General features: G+C 43.0%; 1 protein-coding gene across 2 annotated transcripts in view; it reads right to left on the bottom strand.

Moving 5' to 3' along the window:
- LOC143183749 (uncharacterized) overlaps positions 1–22,013 on the bottom strand; it is a 108,021-nt gene extending 86,008 nt beyond the window's left edge. The window contains exon 1 of one of the 2 annotated variants that reach the window (XM_076385443.1): positions 21,955–22,013. The gene's annotated coding sequence lies outside the window, so the exon portion shown is untranslated. Of the gene's footprint in view, positions 1–19,223; positions 19,320–21,954 lie in introns of those variants that run through there. The other variant, XM_076385442.1, reaches the window with a different exon arrangement.

The following is a 22,013-nucleotide window of genomic DNA, read 5'->3' on the forward strand; positions in this document are numbered from 1 at the left end:
TTTCATCAATTTTCCATTTATTCTACATACTCTCATCCCTTACCATTAATAGCATTCCCAGCAGGAGCGCTAAACTTCCCTGAAATGCCTTCATTTTAATCGAGAATTCCACTCCAAAGTTTTTCCCTTTTAATCAACTCTCTCGCCACATAAAATCGTTCCCAGTGAATTGCACGAAGAGCACCACAATTCACGCGACGGAAAAATGTTTTTATTTAAGGCACCCCTCAGCCATTCGATAGTCCAAGTGGCGCCGACGAAACGAGCTGCTGTTGGAATTTCGGTAAATCGTCTGCGACGAGCGTGTACACATGCTTCTCCCTCTATTTACGGCGTACACAATGAAGCGTTTAGATGGGTCGGTGGAACACGTTTGTCGTTGGTGTACGCACGATCTGACGAAGTAACTCATGGGAGCTGCGCGTTGCCCGCTTGCAAATGGACCGAAGAGACGGTGTTACGTATCCCTGAGTAGCGATTCCACTGCCTGCTTTGCGCAACGAGAGTTAATTCATGGGGTCAGGTTGTTCGATCTGGCCAGCCAGATGCGTCCTGCGAGAATCGATTCGGTGGAATGCATCGAGACTTATGAAACATTCGACTCGGTCCAGTACATTTCATATTTAGAGAACTCTGTCGTTGGGGCGGATTCTTCTTTATTTATCAGCAGAAAGGCATCAGGATCGGATAGCGTCAGAAATATATTTCGATTCGAGGGAAATGCATTTGACCAATGCATACTTAGGAGAGTAACTTGGAGGAGCTAGATTTTATAACTATGTTGAAATTTGAGTGTTGAAAATGTTTTGATATTACAAGATTAAATCAACCACTTTTTGTAAAGTTTCCTGCTTGAAACTAGCCTGTATAGTTACTTTGATATCCTGGTGCACTAATGCAATCCGACAGCTATTTGCTATATTCTAAAAGAAGAGAAATACAGTATACTCTATTCGAATTTAGTTTGAACCTGAATGACATGCTGAATAAATTCGCAAAAATACTATAAATTCTTTTCTAATACTCTCAAGTTTTATATCCCTACTTTCCTGCAGAAACATTTCCCTAAACCTTGTACGCTCACCCACAATGTTTCAAAAGATGCCATAAATTTCAACCGCACGCAGACATTGCCGTCGTATGTTATTGCCTGCGCTCAGCAAAGTTTCGCGGAACGTGGGTGCGCCGCACAAAGTAGCAGTGCCAGCACGGAATATGAAGCAATTCGCGCAAGAAGACGGCGATGTGTTTTAAAAAGACGATTCTAGGTCGACCTGCAGCGTCGAGGGACGATTCTGCACGGCCTGCTGTGGCGTGCAAGCTGTTTCCACTGTAATGACGGTCGCCTAGCCACAGTTTGCCTTGCCACTGCATAGCCTGTAGCATTGCGCTTTGTTCCGACTCCTGTCCGAAACCTTATGCATTGTTCCCTCACGCGTCGCACGCAGCGTTGACCTATACTACTGTGAAATCAGGGGAACAGTTGTGGGAGAGCAGTGCAGCGGCTGAGACTATCAATTGCTTCCAAATTGTGCGTAATAGTAGCGTGTACCATAAACTAGAATAATATATTAAATATTATTTAATTTAATTCTATTTTCCAAGTAAAAAATAGGAAGTCAAGAGAAGTTTTAATCCTAGTGAGGGAGGAAAGTGAGAAGAAAGTTTAAAATACGGATTACTAATAGTACCTCAACTGAGCCAGCAATTTTTAACACTGGCTAAGATGAATATGTATTCGAGAGAATATATGGGAGAAAAGCAAGGAAAACCACCATGGAAAACTGTGCAAGGTGTAACGATGCTGCATTATAAATTCTCGATTCGAGACACGGCACAGAATTGATTTTACCCTCGTTCCTTCCTCGTAATTCGAAAGATAGTGGACTACAGGAGCAAATAACCCTGAAAAAACCCGATACCTCTCGGCCAAGGGAAAATAGACGGCGCGCGCGAGCGGGAAGAAAGCCGCGACCGTGCAAAATCTATTTATGTAGAACCGATACACGAGCGATTACTCGCGCAGTGCCTCGGACGCCACGATGTCGCAGAGAAGATGGAAAGCTCGATCAGCGAGCAGAGAACAGGACATTACTCACATTTCGAGACCATATTTCATTCACATGGGGAGCGGCTGATGACAGGTGGATTGTTGGATTTATGCCCGAGCATAGTAATCAAACGCAGTAACATTTCTTTCTAAACTCAATGCATCTGCTGGTAATTTAATATTCTGTCGAGAATAAGGAGCATTAAAACGAGACCTATCATCTCCATATAATTCCGAGTTATGATGATCATTAAAAAATTCTACTGAAGGAATATTGTATTTCATTTAGCGTCAAGGATGAAAAGGTTTACAGTTTCATGTAAAATAAGGACGTACATTTTTTATAGATACGTCCTATCTCGCATAATTCTCTTCGAAAATTCAGCGTTGCAGAGAGGCATTTTCTCATTAGCAACAACCCTGTTCTAGGCCCCCTTTAGATATTTAGCTACGTAAAACACGCGTTAACCCAAACAAATTTGTTTTTACCGCAAAGTCTACAGCAAGTGTACTTGTGTCATCGCGCGTACCGGATGTGGCTGTGTGTCAACACCTGTGAACGCCAGCGTACACGGGCATTCGACGCGCAGGAGTGAACATTCATCACGTGAGCGTAAACTTTCGTGGGGTGTCTTTGAGCTGTTACGACATGTACCTGAGCTTCCGGTCTAGGTACACAGCGAATGGCTCTCCACCTTCGTCTGAGCTTTCGTGAATCGTTTGCTACTTGACATCACACGAGCTTCTGTAAAAAGTACCAAACCTTGTGAAAAACAAGCGTGAACTTCCGCGCTCGCGTGACTTCTCGCAAATCACGTGTGTCCATTTGCACAGCCTTCGCGAAGCTTCCGCGAGTCACGCCTGAGCTTTCGTGCAGATTCTAGGAGCTTCTGAAAATCGTACGCAAAGCTTTCATCGCAGCTGTACGTAATCCTGAAAAGAATTATGGATTCAAAGTGGCTTTCTCTGGGATATTGCATTCGAAACAAACAAGCAAACATGGTCACCCTGTTTTATAGCTTCTGAGGCAAATGGCGGATCGATACGTCGTACTATTTACAGAGCTCGGGGATTCCTCATATAAAAGCCTCTCGATGTATCCATATCCATTTCTAAGTGGAATTTATCTGAACATCGATGTACGTAAAGTAGAAAATTGGAGTGTCCATTGAGCTCACAACTTTGCATATGGACTGAAATGAATCTAAATATGGGATCCTTTAAAGCCCCTCTTCAGATTTAAAATTTTCAATTTTTAATATCTTAAATTTTTCGATTTTCTGAGTAGTTATATGAATACTAAGAAATTATTTTGAGCACTAAAGCAAGTATTTGCAAATGGTTTGAATCTTTCCAGAACAGACAGAATAAAAGTAATGGAAACTGTTTACGAAAGAAGACAGTGAATTGATTGAGCACACGAGCACCTTTAGCGTTTTAGTGACGTTCTGTCGGAAGACGTTAAACAAACCGAGCCAACAGATAGTGTCAGGCAAGGAACAAAGACACGCCGCTGCTAACCAGGACATCCCTTCCAATCGAGTTGCAGTTCGAGGGTGTCTACGGACAGTCGAACTTTGCAACAGGGAGCTCGTTCCCTTCGATCACGGATATTTTCGTTTATCGAAGGATTCGATCGGTTTATTTATGGCGAATTAAGCTGGAAAGCTTCTGACACGAAAGCTTCATTACATCTATCGTTAGCTGTACTGTCGCTGCTGAAAGGAATTCAATTTTCCTGCCACCCATTCCACTTCGTAATTAGATTTATTGTACACGATTCTAAATATAAGCGGCAATTTTCAGTAAATTGGAGCGTATGATTCTCATTTAAATTCTTCTGATAATTGAGAGTAAAATTGTGTCCAAAATGAATTTAAATTAAGAATAAATTTATATCACGACTTCAGGTTGCGTGATTTATGAAATTTTGTATAATAAATTGTGACAGATGCTAAAACAATAGTCTACTAATTAACATATAAATCTTCAGTGACACGTAACGCCAGCAATTAGCGCAGAATATGTATATTCACGGTACCCACAGAATCAAATAATCATTATCCAAGTATGAATACCAACATTGAAAGAGTTTTATCGCCAATGAAATTCACTGAAGCATAATAGACGACATGAATTTAAAATAATCCCGATTCGAGATACAGCAAAATAGAACAAACAACCAAAATTTCCCAGAACTGGAAGTAGACCCGTACATTCCAAAGAAAATACCGTCAAGATATCTAAGAATTCGTTATAATATCCATGATAAAGGTAGCCTGTAAAGAAGGAAAGTATATCATTCGACCCCAAATAGAATCATAAGCCAAGGGGTTAAACACAGAGGCCAGACTCATCGCGAGCACTAAAGCCTCCCCGAGTAAATCTCCAGAACACGTTCATAGACTCAGCATCCTGCTGGGAAACAAGAACGACTGACCCAGAAACGATGATTCCGAATTTAATGGAGCCGCATGCTCGGGCGACGCTCGCCAGCGTCCTCAGTTATTTATTAGCTGTCATTATCTAGAAATTACTCGGTGCCTACGTCATCCTAGCGCCTAGAGGGACTAAATTGCGAACGGTTCCAGAAAGTAAACACAATATATAAAGGGGCGGCTGGCGGCGCCAGGACAATTTCCTTCGTGCCCCTTCAATCACGAAGGCGCAGCTTAATGGCCAACCTCCGGCTGCGCCGGTGTGCGTGGCTCGGTGCACGTGTCCTCTATATGGCACACTGACTCGCGCCACGGATGCTACGTGTGTTTGTATGCGCGTCACGGCGACATTGCGGCGAGACAAAATGAAATTTCAGTCGGGACGATGAATGCCCACCGCGGAGCCTGCGAGCCCCGCTTCCTGTCCACGTGAGACCGGCCAATTTGCATGGAGGATTTAATTGAAAAATGCGGCGACCCTGGCCGAGGGATTAAGCCGCGGCAAAACCGCGGAAAAAAATCCAGAAACACAAGGTGCCACGGAGTCGCGATTTTGGACGATTGAACTGCAACCGCGAGGTCGAATATTCAGTCCGAGAATTTTCCTACTGTATCACTTCAGGAAATTATTGGGTGCTGTTTATTTTATTAGTAGATATGGTTCGTGTTATACCGCCATATTGTTAATGAGTACTGTGCCGCTGTGATTGCAATTGATAGATAGATTTACTTGTAATTTACTTGTAATTTAATCAATTGATGTATTGTACAATGACGATGGTACTAATTGTAAAATACTGAAGGGGATAGAGGTGGAAGAGTTTGAGAAGAATACGAAGGGTGATTAAAAGCACTGTGCGATTTCGAAAAAATTCCTGAGGGAGGATTGGATACAGATTACTCAACGCGGGTGGAGAAATAAACTAAATTTTGCTGGCAGTAGTCTAGAGGAATTTCAGCTATTCTTGGAATTCTACTGCGGTTAGAAGAATTTAATATCGCTGAATACCGCTAGAGTCTGTTGTGCGGAAGAAATATCAGCTATTTATTGAAATTCATTAGCAACAACGTTGAGGGAACTGTTACTCTACGCGAAATTCAAGATCTTGAAGTTTCAGTTCTGTAACACTTCTATAATAAGTAATGAAAAATCTGACAATCAACGCGCTAACAACCAAGCAACCTCCCTTTAATCCTCAGATTGCTCTAGCAAAATCGTTCCCTTAACTTTCTCCTTTCTTAATCTCTCTGTACAGCGTGTACCAAGCGACTCAGATAAAAGGACAGAGATCGTGATCCCTAAGAAAGCACACAGCGCGGCAATAATAAAGAATGGCCTCGTCGACCGCTATATCTCGAGCTCCTCATCTCCAAAGTAACGAAACCCCTCGTTCCAATCTTCCCAGGGAAATATCATCGCATTTAGCGGATTAAAGCCGCGTTCCCATCGCGCGTCGGCGACGGAATCAGCCTATTTGTGGGGCCCCGGCATCGATGCGAATTAATATTCGTCTGGGAAGCCGAGCGAATAAGGAGGAAGCGCCAGGGGAGAACGAGAGAAGGGACCTTTGCCTCCCACGCGCGCCAGCACTTCCACAAATGAATTCGATTCACCGCGCAGATTCAACGATTCGTCTCTCCGTGAAGAGAAAAGGCATTTGGAAGCGCGAGATGATTCCCTTCTACCGCCCCCTCGCAGCCAACTTCACCTAGCCACAGTGACGGTTCGAGGAAGCCAGAGAAAAATTGTGCTTTTAAGGTAAACGAGAAGTATTGTCGCTCGAGTTACTGTCACGGAACACTGTCTTTCGCTTTCTTCATCTTCGCCCCTTTCACCCTCCTTCTCTTTCCTACGGTCGAGATTTTAAGTCTGATCCCTTCTCCGAGCGTTCCTTTCTCCCTTCTACTTCGAGTCGCTCTGCTGGATGCAGTTTCTTTGACGGTATTAATTGTATCGGTTAATGGTGTAACATCACGCTACGTTCGAAATTATAGGAGAGTTTGTTCTGTAATTAGAAATACAAATATCATTTTTTATGAGTTTTTATGCTTGTAATTGTTTTTGAGTGGGAAATTTTGTGAATGTTATATTACGCAATTTTGATGATTTTTGTATTTAATACGTTGCTTTATATAGCTAATCGAGAATATCACTGAATAAACATATAAATAAGGGGCAGTTTATATAAAGACACACTACAGGAAGAATAAAATGAAAAAAAGAATAAAAATCACCAAGTGACATCCTCTATCATGGATGCAAGGGAAAAAGAGAAGACGCTCAGATGTGATACGTAAGAAAAAAGGACAGTGAAAAAATAGTGTAAATCAATATTGTTCCTAACTGGATAGAGCAAAAACTTTGCAATTAAAGTGTGAAAATAAGATACAAAAAATGAAGGTACTTCGAATTGAACAACAAAACACATCAGTAAAAATGAAGAAATATCACCCGTGAAGTTCCATCAGCAATTTCTCACTTTAAAAATTCCATGAGGAAAAAGGGAGTCACTCGAAACAGCTGGCAGCTAGGCTCGGGAAAAAAATCGTGCTCCCGAAACGAAAAAGAACCGTCGCAGCTCGCCGAGGCGAAACGACCGTCTCTCTCGATATTCAACCCTCGTTTTTTCTTCTCGTTCTCTTGACGCGCCACTCCGCCTCTGTTCCCTCGTTTTTTACAGTTTACAGTGTCGCAGCCGCGTCTGCACAGCAACGTGTAGATGAATTTTTATGCACAGACACTTCCCCGCGCGTTAACAATTAGCATTCGTCTCAAATCCCGCGTCGTTCGTCGACTCCCTTTGCTAATGGCTCGCCAAGAAGATTGCAACGGGCTGTAAATCTATCCGTCTCTCGATTCGCTCCTACTAATTGCAGCACAAATTAATCTTTAACCGCGACACGTGAGGAAACGGAGAAAACGTGGTCAAATTGTGTCAGCTTTCCATGGAACTCCCTATTTTTGGTCCCACGACGCGTGAATTCAGCAAGAAAGAGTCCGTAGAGAACATCCCAGTCGCGAAGGTTAATTCGTTAATTAAATCGCGAGAGGATCGCGAGAGTCTGGCACGTTTCAAAGCGTCACAGTCGCCACGTTTCAGACGCGATTTTCCACGCGTGCGACTTTCTCGCGCGGGGAAAGCCCAAGCAGAATTCAAAAAGCGTCAATACGAATAAGTCGGATTAGCAATAAGGAGGGAAGGGTGGCTGGGACGAAGAGGCAAGGGTGCAAGGTGAACAGTGGCAGCGGACGAACGATGGAAAATGGCGGGAGGCACGGCTTTATAAATTCCTCGCGTGTTTTAATCCCTCCGTAAGCCGTCCAGTTGTGTCAGAGCTTTCACTAAATTAAAGGATTTCCCTACAGTTTCCACCCCTGTACCCATAAGACCTTTATACACGTACACCCGTGACGTTCCGCGCCTTTGTGTCGGTGCGCGGGGATATCGCGCGCGATATTCGATTCGACCGTTTGTAAACGGATTTTCGGATAACTCTTGACGCTTTAGGAACCTCTGAAAGCATTTTGAGCGATCCTGCAAGGAAGAATAATTTCAATATTATTGATTTATGGGAGGGCTTCAGAAAACTTCCACGATAAATTAAATAATCACTACAAAACTGCCAGCAATTTCATGGCCCATTAAAACAACCGATCATCGTTGTTCGAGTTCAATACTAGACAAGCTTTTCCATATTTTTGCCCTTTTTTCTATATATAACGAGACTTTATTTTTCATTCGAGAACAACTTCTACACACAAAGTTTATACGACACTGCAAATTCAATCGGCGGACTACCAATAACCAACTTCGTCCAATTTATGATCACGATAGGCCATGATTAAACCCGACTGACGGATCGCTTTGCAAAGGAAAATAGATTTCATGGAAAAGCTCGCAGAGCGGCAATCTTGTTTCCCAGAAAATACGCGAATGGACTCAGAGTCAACGTAAACCTCATCGAAAATTCTGATAACCCCCTGTGTACCCTGTCTCTGTCCAAGATAGATGGAAACTAGTCTCTCGTTGGAAAAACATTCGACCTCGTCCAAGTTGAAATCCCTCGTTTTGAGATCTTTTGAATGAATGAAGAAGGTTTGCAATTTTAAGCTCGCCGCTGCACCGCGTGTAAATAAAAACACGCCTGGAGCACCGACACCTAGAGCCAACAGGAAGCCTCGTTCTCGATCCGAAGTCCTGTCGAACGAAATCGTGACAGGGTGTATTCCAGACACGCGTCCTATCCTCCTCGTCACGGCGACGTCTTAACGCGAGCGCTGGAGAAAAAAGACTAACTGCGAACTTAAACCGGATGAAACTTTTAAACGAGCACGACCCAATTCCGGGGGCGTTCTCGTCGGTCGTTTCGCGTTCAACCCCCTCTGCGCTCCTTCCCATGTGTACGAATAACAACGAGTTTAGCCGTAAAACCCTCGACACCGAGCAGAAACGATGACTGCCTCGAGAGTTGTTCCTCTGCGAATAACAGGAGAAAGGGAAGACATAACAATAATAAGGGAGTTGGGGAGTAGGGAGAGTGGTTTACTGTGCCCTTGGACGAAATCTTTTCTTGACGTTTGTGGAGGGAAGATTGACGAGGGCACGTGTTTAGAAGAGCCAGTTGGTTTTGAGACTGTTGGTAATGCTTTAGTGGAAATGTGTCTGACCCATTAGGACTTGTTCTACTTAAGGTTTTCTGCTTTCTTGTTTCTTGCTGTTTTTAGTAGGTTTAGAAGCTAGAAGTTGGGGTTTTGGTATGAAGCCACTGTTATAGGAATATTTTCTAATATTTTGAGTAGGTAATCTGTGTTCTTGGTTAAAATGTTCTTGATTAGGAGGTTAAGAGAGTAGGTATTCTCATTAAAAATTTTCGAGCTTATTAAGTGAAGTATTTACCACTCGACAGTCAGGCATAGTTAGAACTACAATCCTCATCCAAAAACTCAATAAAAGAACATTAGCTAAAAGTAGGTAGAATTCCTCGTCATCAACTTGTTACCTTTTCACCGTCGCAGAGCGCAGGATGACCCCTCGCGCGGTTCTCGAAAGAAGAAGAAACCCAACGTAGGCAAAAGAGGAGCAAACGTTAAGGAGGGAGCGCGAGGGCGAGTGAAAAGGAAGAGAAAGGGCGAGAGAAAAAAACGATGGAGGCACTTCACATTCTCGGAGCGTGGCACTCCAGGCTAAAAGGAGGTAAACACGCGCTCTCGTGCTTAGTAGAGCAAAAGCTGCAGCGTTCAGTACATACGATCCTAGTGCTTCTGCAAGGCCCGTGCGTGCATAGCGGGGGGATAAACAGAGGGACGAGCCTGCGAAAACTTACGCTCGAACCTTCTGTTCTCCCAACCCTTCTCCCCTCCACGCCTCTCCCAGAAACCTTCCACCCCTCTTCCCCAACTGTTCCACATTTCGCCTTCAATTGGCCTCCTTCTTTCGGCTCCTACCCCTTCTCTCAGCCGCCTCGCGTTGCACCGGGCTAACGCAATCTACTTTTTGGAAAACGCCCGTTTACCCCTTCGAACCGCGTTAAGCCACTTCACCCTTCCTGTACCAGTCGGAAACCACCGCTCAGCCAGTGGAGTTCGCGCGAAATTACATTCTTCCCCTCGACCCTTTATCACCGAGCACCTGCTCCCTTCCTCTCTAGTCCAACGAGAAGCTAAAAGGCTCCCTTTTCCAAAGAAGCCAGAGAAGGATCCAACCTCGACGGGTTCCTTTATTTTGAAGAGTTCTCTAAGAAATACTCGGTGTGTTTTCGAAAAGTAGACCGCAGGACGCGAACCGTGCTCGCCGAGCGCGAATTTACAGCGGACAGAAAGTAATTTCTTCTTCGCGATGCTGATTGCGCGCCAGCGGATCCCGAGCGGAAAACGCGCTCGCAGAGATGGCCGTTCCAGGCGACCTTTTTTTATCTGACTTCGACCGCTGCAGTTTCATTACGACGCTTTAATTACGACCTTCGGAGGCCTCCGCCCCTTTCGTGGTCTTCCCCTGGAAAATCGGTGTATCTTGTCTTGAAGAGGCCGAGTGGATAATCGCCCAGAGACAGGTCGCCTCTGTCGCGAGAGGGGACCAAAAAGAAACATCTAGGCTCAAAGGGACAGCAGTCTCCGAGCCGAGGATTGCAACGACGTGGATTTTTCTTAAGTTTGATAATTGGCCCAGCTCCCCTGAAACGGCTCGAGGAATTGTGAATGGGGACGAGGGGCAGGTTTCAGAGACCGTGTTCTTCAACAGGGGCGAAGTGCCTTCTAAACGGGCTGTTTTGCGCGCAAAGGATCTGGCGAGGCTGGCAAAAACGGATAACGTTTCTGCGAGGACCCTTCTTGCGCCGCTTTTCGAAAGTAATTGCTCTCGAGGGCGGGAATTTGTGAGTCTGGAAGGATTTGCTTGTCTGGCCTAATCGAATGAGATAAGAGGATGATTTTATGGAGGCCGGCTATACTTTTGGAGGTGGGAGTCCATGGGGCTTGGTTTTTGTGAAATAGAATATGGTAGATTATGCACGATGAATATTAAAAATGCAGGATGTGAGCTCGATAGTTGGTAGAGCAAGTTCGAAATTTTGGAGAGTAAAAGGGAAGTATGAGGGTGTTCAGAAAGGAATACATGTACCACAAAGAATATTCTATTTACTTCTAATTGAGGAACTAAACGAACCGATAACGAATAACCAGCAATTACGCATCGTAATTGACCGAAGTGACCGAGGAACATCAATTAATTTCCCTCTTGCTTCTGGGGAAATGCTAAACGAGAGCGCTCCAGGCTAATGAGTCATTCGAGACAGCAACGTGATTATTTAAAGAACCTCTGGTGATTTTAAAAAATGAAGACAACGTAGGAACTCGAAACAATTCCGATCAAGAGACAATTAATTTCATCAGAACACTGTAAAGCCTACAATTTTGGTAGATATTGAAATTTTTAATTAAATTAAAAGGATTTATTTTATAAATGCAATACTTACAGATTATCGATAAAAGAATTAAGAATAGCAAAAAGTAGCTGCAACATATTTTCCGTCGCTTTGAACACGGTAATTTTTCAAGTGAAAAAACATGGTTTTGTTGATTTTCTCGGTCCGTTTCGAATGCTCTAATATTTTTAGTTGGATTCGAGGGGGTGACAATGTTTCCCCAACAACGGGTCTTCTCGTGCAAAGCAAAACAGTTCCGTCAGGTGGACATGGAAACGCTTTTTAAACTGGGTAATCCAGCGACTAACAATTACCGAAGCAAATCCGTGCATCTGCTACGACAAGCGTTAAATAACGCTACTGAGAGATTTTCCAGTGCCTGAAAAAACGTATACAAAATGGATTACGTCTTGCGGAAATGAAGTTTCGGCCAACGTGCTGTCGTCTCATCAAACTCTATCCGTATAATGAAACCATACAAGAGATAATCTGTGGTCCGTTTAACCCTCTTTTAAATCAAATGGCATTCATTGTTGAATATGAACTGACTTAAGTTTTGTGTAAAAAAGGGAGGAAGGGTTCCACAAACCATTAATTGGTATTTTGAAATATTGAAGTGTTTTGAATTTGAATTTTTGAATTTGAATTTTTGAATTTGAATTTTTGAATTTGAATTTTTGAATTTAAATTTTTGAATTTTAATTTTTGAATTTGAATTTTTGAATTTGAATTTTTGAATTTGAATTTTTGAATTTGAATTTTTGAATTTGAATTTTTGAATTTTAATTTTAATTTTAATATTTGAATTTGAATGTCTGAATTCGAATTTGAGTTTTTGAATTTGGACATGTCAAAAGGAGGAGAGTACAGTTTTTCAATATCAAAATTTGTACACTAATTTAATCATATAATTTAACCAGTTAGTAGAACCCTCTACGAATAGAAATGTCATCTTAAAATGCGTACACCAACGACGTCCCATTCACCCAAAATCACTAACTCAATGCAATATCATTAAATTAGAAGGAACGAGGCGAACCGTTCGTATCTCTTCCATAACCTCGCTATAGGGAAGCCATGTCAGATTCAAATTTCACTCGCGTCCAACTTATTTGCAAAACGGTAACGGTCGTGCAAGCTTCGGTAAACGGCGACCCATTCGTACGCGTACGTCGCCGCGTCCTGATTGCGAGTGCACGCTTCAAATAGGGCGGAAAGGCTTCGCCGACGCTTCACGAGCAATTTCATTTCCACCCGTGGAAAATTTATGCAAATCACCTCTCTGCCACGCCACACCGTGCCACGTCGTCGTGGAGAAAGAGGCAGAGGGCTATGAGCTTAACGAATTCACGAGGATTATCCGATTTTACTGGGACAAGAAGCTGCTAACACACTCCGCGCGCGCCCGCCGCTGCTGGAAATCAAGAAAAGTGGATGGTCCGCCCTCGCGTAGTCTAGAATACGTTGATATGCGTGCCTGGGATGAATGCTACTGCCTTCTAATGGGACCCAGACGGGAGGAACTTCTACGAATGTTATTAGTGATTTTGAGCGCCAGTAGATGAATGAAATTAAAATATAGACAATCAAATATGCAAAATTAAAACAACGATTTAAGTAGCTTAATTAACCCACCTTTTCGTAGTGTATAATTTTTTTCTAGAACGTAGCGAAGCATATGTAGAATGCAATTGCACTCTTCTTGAAAGTGCACCAGAATGATGAGGTGCAAAATATACGAGCATCGAATTATCAAAAGTAGGTATAAATCCCTTTAATTAAGAGGCCAGAACCAACTTCTCGGACCACCCTGTAAGAAGATTGCTTTTAAATTTCGAAAGTCGGACTTACTTCAACTTTCTCCCTAATAACCTAATGCCCAATCTCATTCCGCTGTTGAGGGACTTGCATATTTATAAGCGGCTATTTTTTTAATTACTTAATCGTCATCGGAACCCTCATGAATTTTCATCTCGGCACGCTTCCACTCCTCCTTTTATCTAGGTCGTATTTATAGCATAACGGAGGTCAAAGATCACGATCATACCGTGACGTAAGCAGCACGTTTGCTTCTGACAGGTATGGAAATACAGGCGATGGCCTGTAAATTGCTTCTTCCACTTTAAACCAGCCACGTTTTCCACCGCCGACGTCACAGACGTCTGCTGGTTCGTCTACTGTACGATTGTCAAATGGTTGACACAGAAAGCCTCGATTTCACACGATAATTTTGGTAAGATCTGTAGCTTTGGTAGTTGAAACTAGTCACCAGTCTGAACCTTTCAATATTGGAACTTAGCGAGGGTCTGTCTGACCAATGACGAACCCTTTCTACTTAAAACGATAACACATTCAAAATCCCAAAATTCAGTATTCACAAATCGAAACGAAGAGACTAAACAATGAATACTGGAAACCCCTTGCATTGATGTAATAAAAAAACAGACACCCTAAATAACTTCAAGTCAGAACTATCACCCCTAAATCTACTGAAAATCATCCTCGCTGTTTCCCTTTCAAAATACAAGCATCGAGATCTTCTCTCTCCCATCGTTTGCGTCACGTAAAGGATCTTCACGCCATGACGGCGCCAAAAGGGTCCATATCTCGCGCCGGAAGCGCAAGGGAAGCGGAAAGATAGCCCGACTAAGGGCAAATTTCTCGGAGGAAATGTAACGTTGAGAAATCTTGGAATAAGTCAAACTATCGCTCCTGAATTTTATTTCCCGCTCGCAGAGCATCGCCCAAGCGTCGCTTCGCCCCTTCCCCTTTCTCTCTTACATTCCGTCTCCATGGTCGGAGAATCGCATTTGCATAACATAAACGTACTGCTCCAGGGGCCAGGGGCGGATGAACGAGGTCGTCAAGGGGGACCGGACAAACAGACAAACGGACAGTAAGCCAGAGGGAGCGTGGACGGGGTGGCGAAGGGAAATGGGGAGCGAGCTCGCAGCATGTAAATCTTTGGATACGGCTCTCGTCTCGCGGGTACTTTGCATTCGTTTCTTATTCCATCGTCGCTTTTTTCCGCAACTGTCGCGCGTACTTTCGTCTCGCGAGCGCTCGAATCTCATTCGAACTTCACTTCAGGCAGGCTCTTTGCCGTCTCGAGAAATTATTTTCTCACTTGCCAGTGCACCTCGTTAAGTCGACTGCGCCAACCAAACAGTTCCACCCCCGTTGCGTTTTAATATTACTCAATGACACTTTGTATCCTTGTAACATAGAAAATATAGTGGAAATGATTTTCTCGGTAGTGAATAATTCTTTGATGCTACTTTTTACTGGTAAGTAGATTGTCTGATCTGTACTTTAACGTGGAATTAAGTAAGCAAATGATCAATCGTTTGAGATGCATAAATATATTTATTTGACACTTTCATTTTTCAGTTCGAGGAGTTGCTCGTCTGTAGAATACACTATAGTTAATAAATATGTTTGTTTTCAGAAAATAAATATAGATGGCTTTTATGAGGGCACAAATCAGTGGGGAGCAAATAAACCAGAACGAAACTGAACGAGATATTCCCAGTGCGTCACAGCGGGTTGCAGGTATTTGAAATTTTTCACCGGAAATGGCTAGAGAACGAAATACCTCGCCAGTCGAGGGCGCTCGTTTAAAACGCATTAAATTTGTATCATCTGCTTCGACGCCTTATTTCACTGGGAATAAAAAATGCGGTAATTCCGGGTACTAAGGTGGAACCCAAGGATGAAGAGTCGATTCGTGACATCGATCTTAAAGTCTGTATAATGAACATTATTTTTCTGAATCCTCTAACAACGACGATATCAATAAGTTACAGACTATAATGCGAAACACTGAAGTAATGAGAAGACTTCTGAATGGGCCTCAAGTTGAAATTACCCGCGACACTGTGCCAAGTAGGAAGCTTAAGGTAATTCTTGTTTTTTCGAAAAGAGGTCCTGGAAATGAGCTGAATTCGCCTCATTTCCGCCTCATTTGCCAGCTAATTATTCCCTCGGCGGTCAGAGGTGCTCTCAGAATTCCACTCGAATCGAATCTTCAAGAAGTATTCTCATCTGAAGGGGTCTGAAAGTCTATTTGCTAAGATTCCCAATAAGCGTGGCAACGCTTTATTGCAACGTAATTTTTCAAATTTCAAACAGCATTTTCTCGTCAAGTCTCAACGTGGCTATTACTTTATTCATCATCCAAAACGACGAAATTATGAGAACGCGCAGGTTGTGAATTTTAAAAGCAAACGCGTACCAGAGAAAAACCATTGCCTGTGGCGGTCCGTCGACGTTCTCTCGTGAATATTTAGAAAATTCAATTTCCCGGGAATAACGACGAGTTACATCTCTGTAATAACAGCATTCGTTACCGAGAAGGGAGTGTATTCATTTTCCATGCGAAACGGGCTCCTTTACTGTACTACAATAAGGCCGAGCAGCGTGAAATGTGCGTTAAATATGAACGTCATGTAGTGACCTGGTGGCGAAGAAATTTACTTGTGAAAAAGAGCATCACGTAATATGTCATTTGCCTACCTACCTAGCGACTCAGATCTCAATTAAGCAGAAATTTATGTCATGTAGAGGAAAACTTGCAAGAGAAAGGAAAAGTTAACACACCTCTCAATTTTTTGGTTCTTTTCTTCAATGAACAGGATGTGGCATAAAAGCAAAAAAGAAATGAATGAAGAATGAAGAATAAAAATGAAAATCAGGAAAGACTCTTCGATCTCACAAAATATGTGGAACTATGCCTGTCATTGACTGAGTCAATCTCGATCCCCTTAAAGCTCAAATTTAATTTCACACTTTAATTAATCCCCTAAAAGATCTCTAATTCACAAAGGGCCTGTTCATCGAACTCGATACCTTAATACCAATTGATCGGCGTCTCTTGTTCGCTATGTCACGCTTCCCCAGTCGAGTGGAAACTTCGAAAAGTTCAAGGTACATACATCCCGTGAACGGAGAGGCAAGATAGTTCAACATGATGTAACTCGGGAACAATTTCCACGGGGCGACAACCGGGCGGAACTCCGAGCTTTCCGATTCGACTCTCGTACGAACCGTTCATTAGTACTGTTCGCCCCAAAGTTCCGCGTGAAACGTGCAAACTCTTCCCCGACGGCTGCTTACGGGCGTGGACCGTGGAAAAAACCCTGGCTGTTTAACCGAGGGTCACTTACGTTGTTAGGATAATCGCGTGCTGCCTTAACGAGGGGGTCGTTCAGCAACCCTAAAATTCTTATCTCGTAAAAAGTTTGTGGGAGTTTAAGCTGGTGGGAATTCATTTGGAGAATTGTTCGACAAAAAAGGGGTAAATTTAGCAGGGACAGGATGTCAGCAAATTAGTAACTCTGATGATTCTATGTGAAGAAAGAAGCGTACATGAAGCAACATTTATTCTGAATTCAGAGAAGATAAATGTGCGTAATAATTTTAACTCGAAGCAAACCTGTTTTTTTATTTATTTTCCAAGTCATTTAGTACTTGCCCATAAGCAAATTATCTTTCCCCTTCCCAGCTTTTCTTAATGCGTTTACAGTTAAGTACCAATAAGGGTTCGTGTACCGTGGCCAACAAAATCAAATAAAGCGTCAAACAAACGGTCTAGCGCAACAATGCCGGTCGTGTTGAATGGCAAATACGGTTCGCGCGAAACCAGCATCGGCAACGCGAAAATTTACACGAACAAACATTAGCCTCAAGTGAATGAGCATCGTTGGTTAAAACGACGCCGCTGTTTCTCGCTATATATCTAAGCATAAACAAGCCATACGACCTGGAACTAACGCGACCGCAAATTTGTACAAGTTGCAATAGCGCCGCGGACGAATCCCTCCTTGGAAAACCGAGATGTAATTAATAATAACCTACAAGCGGTCGTTCTGCATCCGTTGCTCATCCTTTGCTGTGTAATTAAACGAGTGACGATAAGGAAGACGTTCAACCAGTCGACAAGACCGAAAGAAAAGGGTTTACGGGCACGGAAATACGATGGTTAAATAGATAATCGTTTAAATGAAATAACCTGCGTCGAAGAGGCAAAATGGTCTGTCGAGGACGAAGAATCTTGGCCATGGAATAATTACACATGGCTTTAACAAAGGCAGCTGGGGATACCCTGTAACGTCTGACCCAGCTAGGAACCGTTTGTTAGAACGCGCGGTCCAAAGTTGCTGGAATTACAACGACTTTTATGGCTTGCTGCTGGGGCGAAATTTCGTGCATCAATTTCGAACGTTTCCGCGAATGTTTCAGCGTTAACGGTCGGACAGAGTTTGGCCGCCGTAAAACGGAAGTACAGCTTTGTGGGGGCTGGCAAGGGCATGGCGCTATTCTACTGCATGATGGGGGAATTATTCCCCGTTTTACGCTGTCGATGGAAATAGCAACAAGGAGAAACAGCGGTTCCAAAGATCATATCAATGGGATCCAAGAGTCGTGTTGTTGAAATATTAACGCTTTAGAAGGAATTATTAAAGTGCTTTATTTTGCTTCCCAAGGAATAGTGTAATATAAGCGAGGAGTAAAAAAGTATGATGGATTTGTAATAATTTAGCAAAATGAAGATGTCCAAATTTATGGTAAATTGCGCCTGGAATAGTCAAATATCGATTACTGAATGTACAAGCGTAGCAAGAAGGGAAAAACGAACACTCAGCTCGGTTTTTGCCCATGCTGGCAAAGCAAATCGGTTTCCGCGGAACTACTCCTCCGTATGAAATCCCTGAAGGTTACGTATACGTTTCTGGTGCACTTCGATACACGGAAACGTCGAGCAAAATGTAAGCAAGAACTTCCCTCCCTGGTTTGTTTCCTACCCAACGAAACCGACCACTGTAAACGTTTCTATTGGATGTTGTTGAGCTTTGCAGCAACTTGCTGTTTGTTCAATTATCTCTTGCCTTTAATGCTACTCTGAAGTAGATATTGCGGTAATATGCATGAAATAAAGGCACACCTATTTCTCAGAATATTCTATTATTTCAATTATATGCACAGCAATTTTATATGCATCGCTTCAATATATAAATTTAATTAAATAAAATTTCAATTATATGAAAGACTGTACCGTACAAGTAATATTAGCTCAATGCAAAACCTGAAAAAGATATCAAATTTGATGTAGGAACTCGCGAAAATTTTCAAATGAAAGATAAAATTTATTTCACTAAAATGTAAAAACTTCTTTGAACATTCGTGGTCTGATATAACAGAATATTCTACTGCATAAGTAACTCCACGCGCAACTTTCAACCTTAAATAAAATTATTGCAATAAATAATCCTTCAATTACTCTATGCTCATAGTACCTGAACCTCTAGCTACGTATAACACTCACAATATCAAAAGAAGGAATGAAAAATTCCAACAAAAAGGCCAAAGCAACCTAAACGAAAAAGCCACAGTACGATTCCCTGATTTCCAGCGTGTCGCTGCGGATAAGCCGCGGCGTCCTTGGTTACATCTCGAGAATCGAGTATCGATTGCTTCTCTTGCACAGTGGCGAAAGAAGAAAAAAAGAAGACAACAGTAAAAGGGAAAGAAAACAGACTGCTCGAACCACAGGGAGTAAGGCAAACACGTTGCCAGCGAGCTCCCATTCCTTCATGCTCCCAAGAAGCCCAGCATTCCCTTTAACTCGTACCTCAAACAGCGCTGTCAAAACATCGACGGCCTGGAAGCTCACTGCACGCGATGTTCACGGTACATCTACTCAACAAACACGAATCTTCTCCGTTCGAACACCTAACATCACCATGTACACGAGCAATCGAGTCAGCGAAACGGTTCAGAAAATGTGGGACGAAGGTAGAAAATTTCAGACTCACCTAACTCGTGCACGCCGGGATGAATGTCGAGAGGGTGACGGCGTGGGTGGCCGCCAGCAGGACACTAAGCAGGGATCAGCTGATCGACGAATGACGGGGCGGCCGATGATTACTCGCAACGATAAGAGAAGTCCACCACCGAACGCGTTAACCCTCACCGAACGAAGGTGCGCGGACAACTGACTGCCGCGGCCGTCACAGTGGGGTGTAGCTGCGCGCCGATCTGCCCCCACTTTCAACCCCCACCCTGTTATCCCCATCGCGCCGATCCACGAGGAGCCGTTCCATCCTTCCGCGTCTTGTTTCCAACCCCCTCCTAGATTTTCCTGTCCTTCCTCCTCGTATGCTGTTTGTCTGTTTTCCTGCACCCTTCAGTCTGTTTTTCTGCGTGGTCCTTTGGCTTCTTTATTGCGCCCCCGTTTTCTTAAGGTTTCTGTGTTCAGTTAGGGTTGGATTGTGTTGCTGATTCTGTATTTTGGTATACCTTGGTCTACGTGGTTATTTTTTTATCACTTTTTATGAGTTCGGTTCCTGTCCTTTACTTCTCTTTGACATTTTTTTGACATTTGGACCTCTTCTATCTTTTGAATAAATAAACTTCGAGTGACAGTATTGTTGGCTGTAGAACTCTAGTTTCAGATCATAATTTTTTGATGCCGTTAAAAATGTAGAACTGTGCAATGTTGACCTTTAATTTTAATTCTCCACGATTCTTTATTTATGAAGTCTATGAAGCAACCCTCCCCCTAATCCCTTTTGTTTTTGATTGCCTTCCGAATACTTCCGCAATCGCCCACATTCTTCGCCCTCGTTTTCTGTTATTTATTGCTTCCCTAACATATCTTCTCCTATTTCTCTACCCAACCCCTCCGCTGAAATCTGCCCTCTTCCCATTATTCTTTCCCTCGTCCTAGCCACTTGTCAGCCCTTTCGAAGTTTATAAAATTTCCTCCCTTCCCTATACGTTTTATATCTCTCTCCTATTACAACCCTTTGCTTCTTCCCTCAGCAAACATGTACCTTACCTCTTCTCCCGACTTCGATAAGACACGAATTCCGCCCCCTTCGACGAAGTTAACTGTCAGGGGGAGAACGAAGACGGAAAAACAGAGAAGAAGACGGTGCAGTAGAAACAAGTGTGAGCGAGATAAGGGATGCAGAGAGCGAAAAGCGCAAATGATCAGCGAGTGGAAGAAAGACAAAAGTTACGCCCGAGGGTGGAAGAACATCGGCAATTTATTGGATCCTCGAGACCAACGATCACCTTTATTCCCAGGAAAAAGCTTGGTAGAATACGAGACGAGATACTTCAATCGTGGGCTGTCTTCGCGGAAAAAAAAGAAAAGGGAGGCAAACTCGAAGGGGAAAGGGGCCCGAATGTGTGAGCCCTATGGTGAAGGTGAAAAAAGACAACGAGAGATCAACCGGCGGGGTTTGTCGGAATTCGGGGGTGGTTTTGGGCGATCGATGCCACCCTCTATGACTCAATTTACTGTCGAGCAAGAACTACCTTCGATGATCTCGAGACCCCTCTCGTTCGAGTATCTGATATCGTATCTTGGACTCGAGTCAGAAATAATAAAGAAAAATTCATGCCCGTAGGAGAAACAAAAAGCAATCGAGAAGCAGATGTAGTGTGTGTCGAGGGGGTGGATCACCCTATTTGTTTTCTTATGCTCCCTTGATATTTGTAATAATAATAGTAAGTAAGACTGGAAAAGTACAGTGACCTACAAACTTCCTCATGAATTATTAGACTCATGTTTCAATCAAGATATTTTACTCTTAAAATTGAAAAGAATTAATCAAAGTTGATTAACGTGGAAGCTTGAACTGAGATCGATGAAATAAAAAGTACACTACAGCCAGTATATGACTAATTATAATTTCAATTACGAACTCATTGACTACCTCTGCTCATGTACGATACCAGAACAGCGAAATGGCTGAAATGACGTATCAAAAGGAACTCGTTCAACTTTGCGATCAATCTAGGGTCATGTGAATCGCGTAGGCAGCTGAAATCGACAGTTTCTAGAGCTGGAGGGCTAAATGCGTTGCACGTTTGCCCGCCAGCGATCCGCCTACGCCGCTCCCAGCAGCTTTCAATTTGCCGAGGAAATAATTTACACTTTCCGCCGCAACGGTTCCGCGGGGAAATTTATTGTGAATATGCATGCGCCCTGCATGAATATGAATACGTGTGAATTATTATGCGACACAGAAGAAAGTTCACGAAGGGCTTTCTCGAACGACGGAAACGTTTCGCAGATAACAGCCCCAGTACTCTCGTCGATGCCTTCCGCGACACTTTCCATCTTGTACGCTTTTGATATCTTGTACTTCAAAACCTCAAGATCGTGCTGCAAAGTTTGCCCAAGTATCCACGTGGAGTTTCGAATCTACTCGACATTGTCTCAAAGTATTATGAAATATTTTCGTCGACCTCTGTATTCTTCAAATACTTCTTGCTTGACTAAAAAATTGTAGCACTCGAAGAGATCACTCTTGTGTGAGATGGTTTTCATTCAAAAGCGAATGAGTTTTTTAAATGGAGAATCCTTTTAAAGAATATCTGGTGGAATTTTTTGAGTGACGAAAATAAAATTAAAAAAAGAATTTGGAGTTATACATGGACAGTCAGATGTGAAGAGAAAGTTAGAAGTCTAGATGGAGAAAAATGAAACCAGAATTTGGAAAGTGCCCTAGGATATGCAAGTGCATTACTTACTCTACTCGAAGGCTGACTTATCGCTCCGTCTTCCACTTCAACTCCTTTTTCTACTTCCT

This window comes from Calliopsis andreniformis, chromosome 9 (genome assembly GCF_051401765.1).
Source record: "Calliopsis andreniformis isolate RMS-2024a chromosome 9, iyCalAndr_principal, whole genome shotgun sequence".
NCBI classification, from domain to species: Eukaryota; Metazoa; Arthropoda; class Insecta; order Hymenoptera; family Andrenidae; genus Calliopsis; species Calliopsis andreniformis.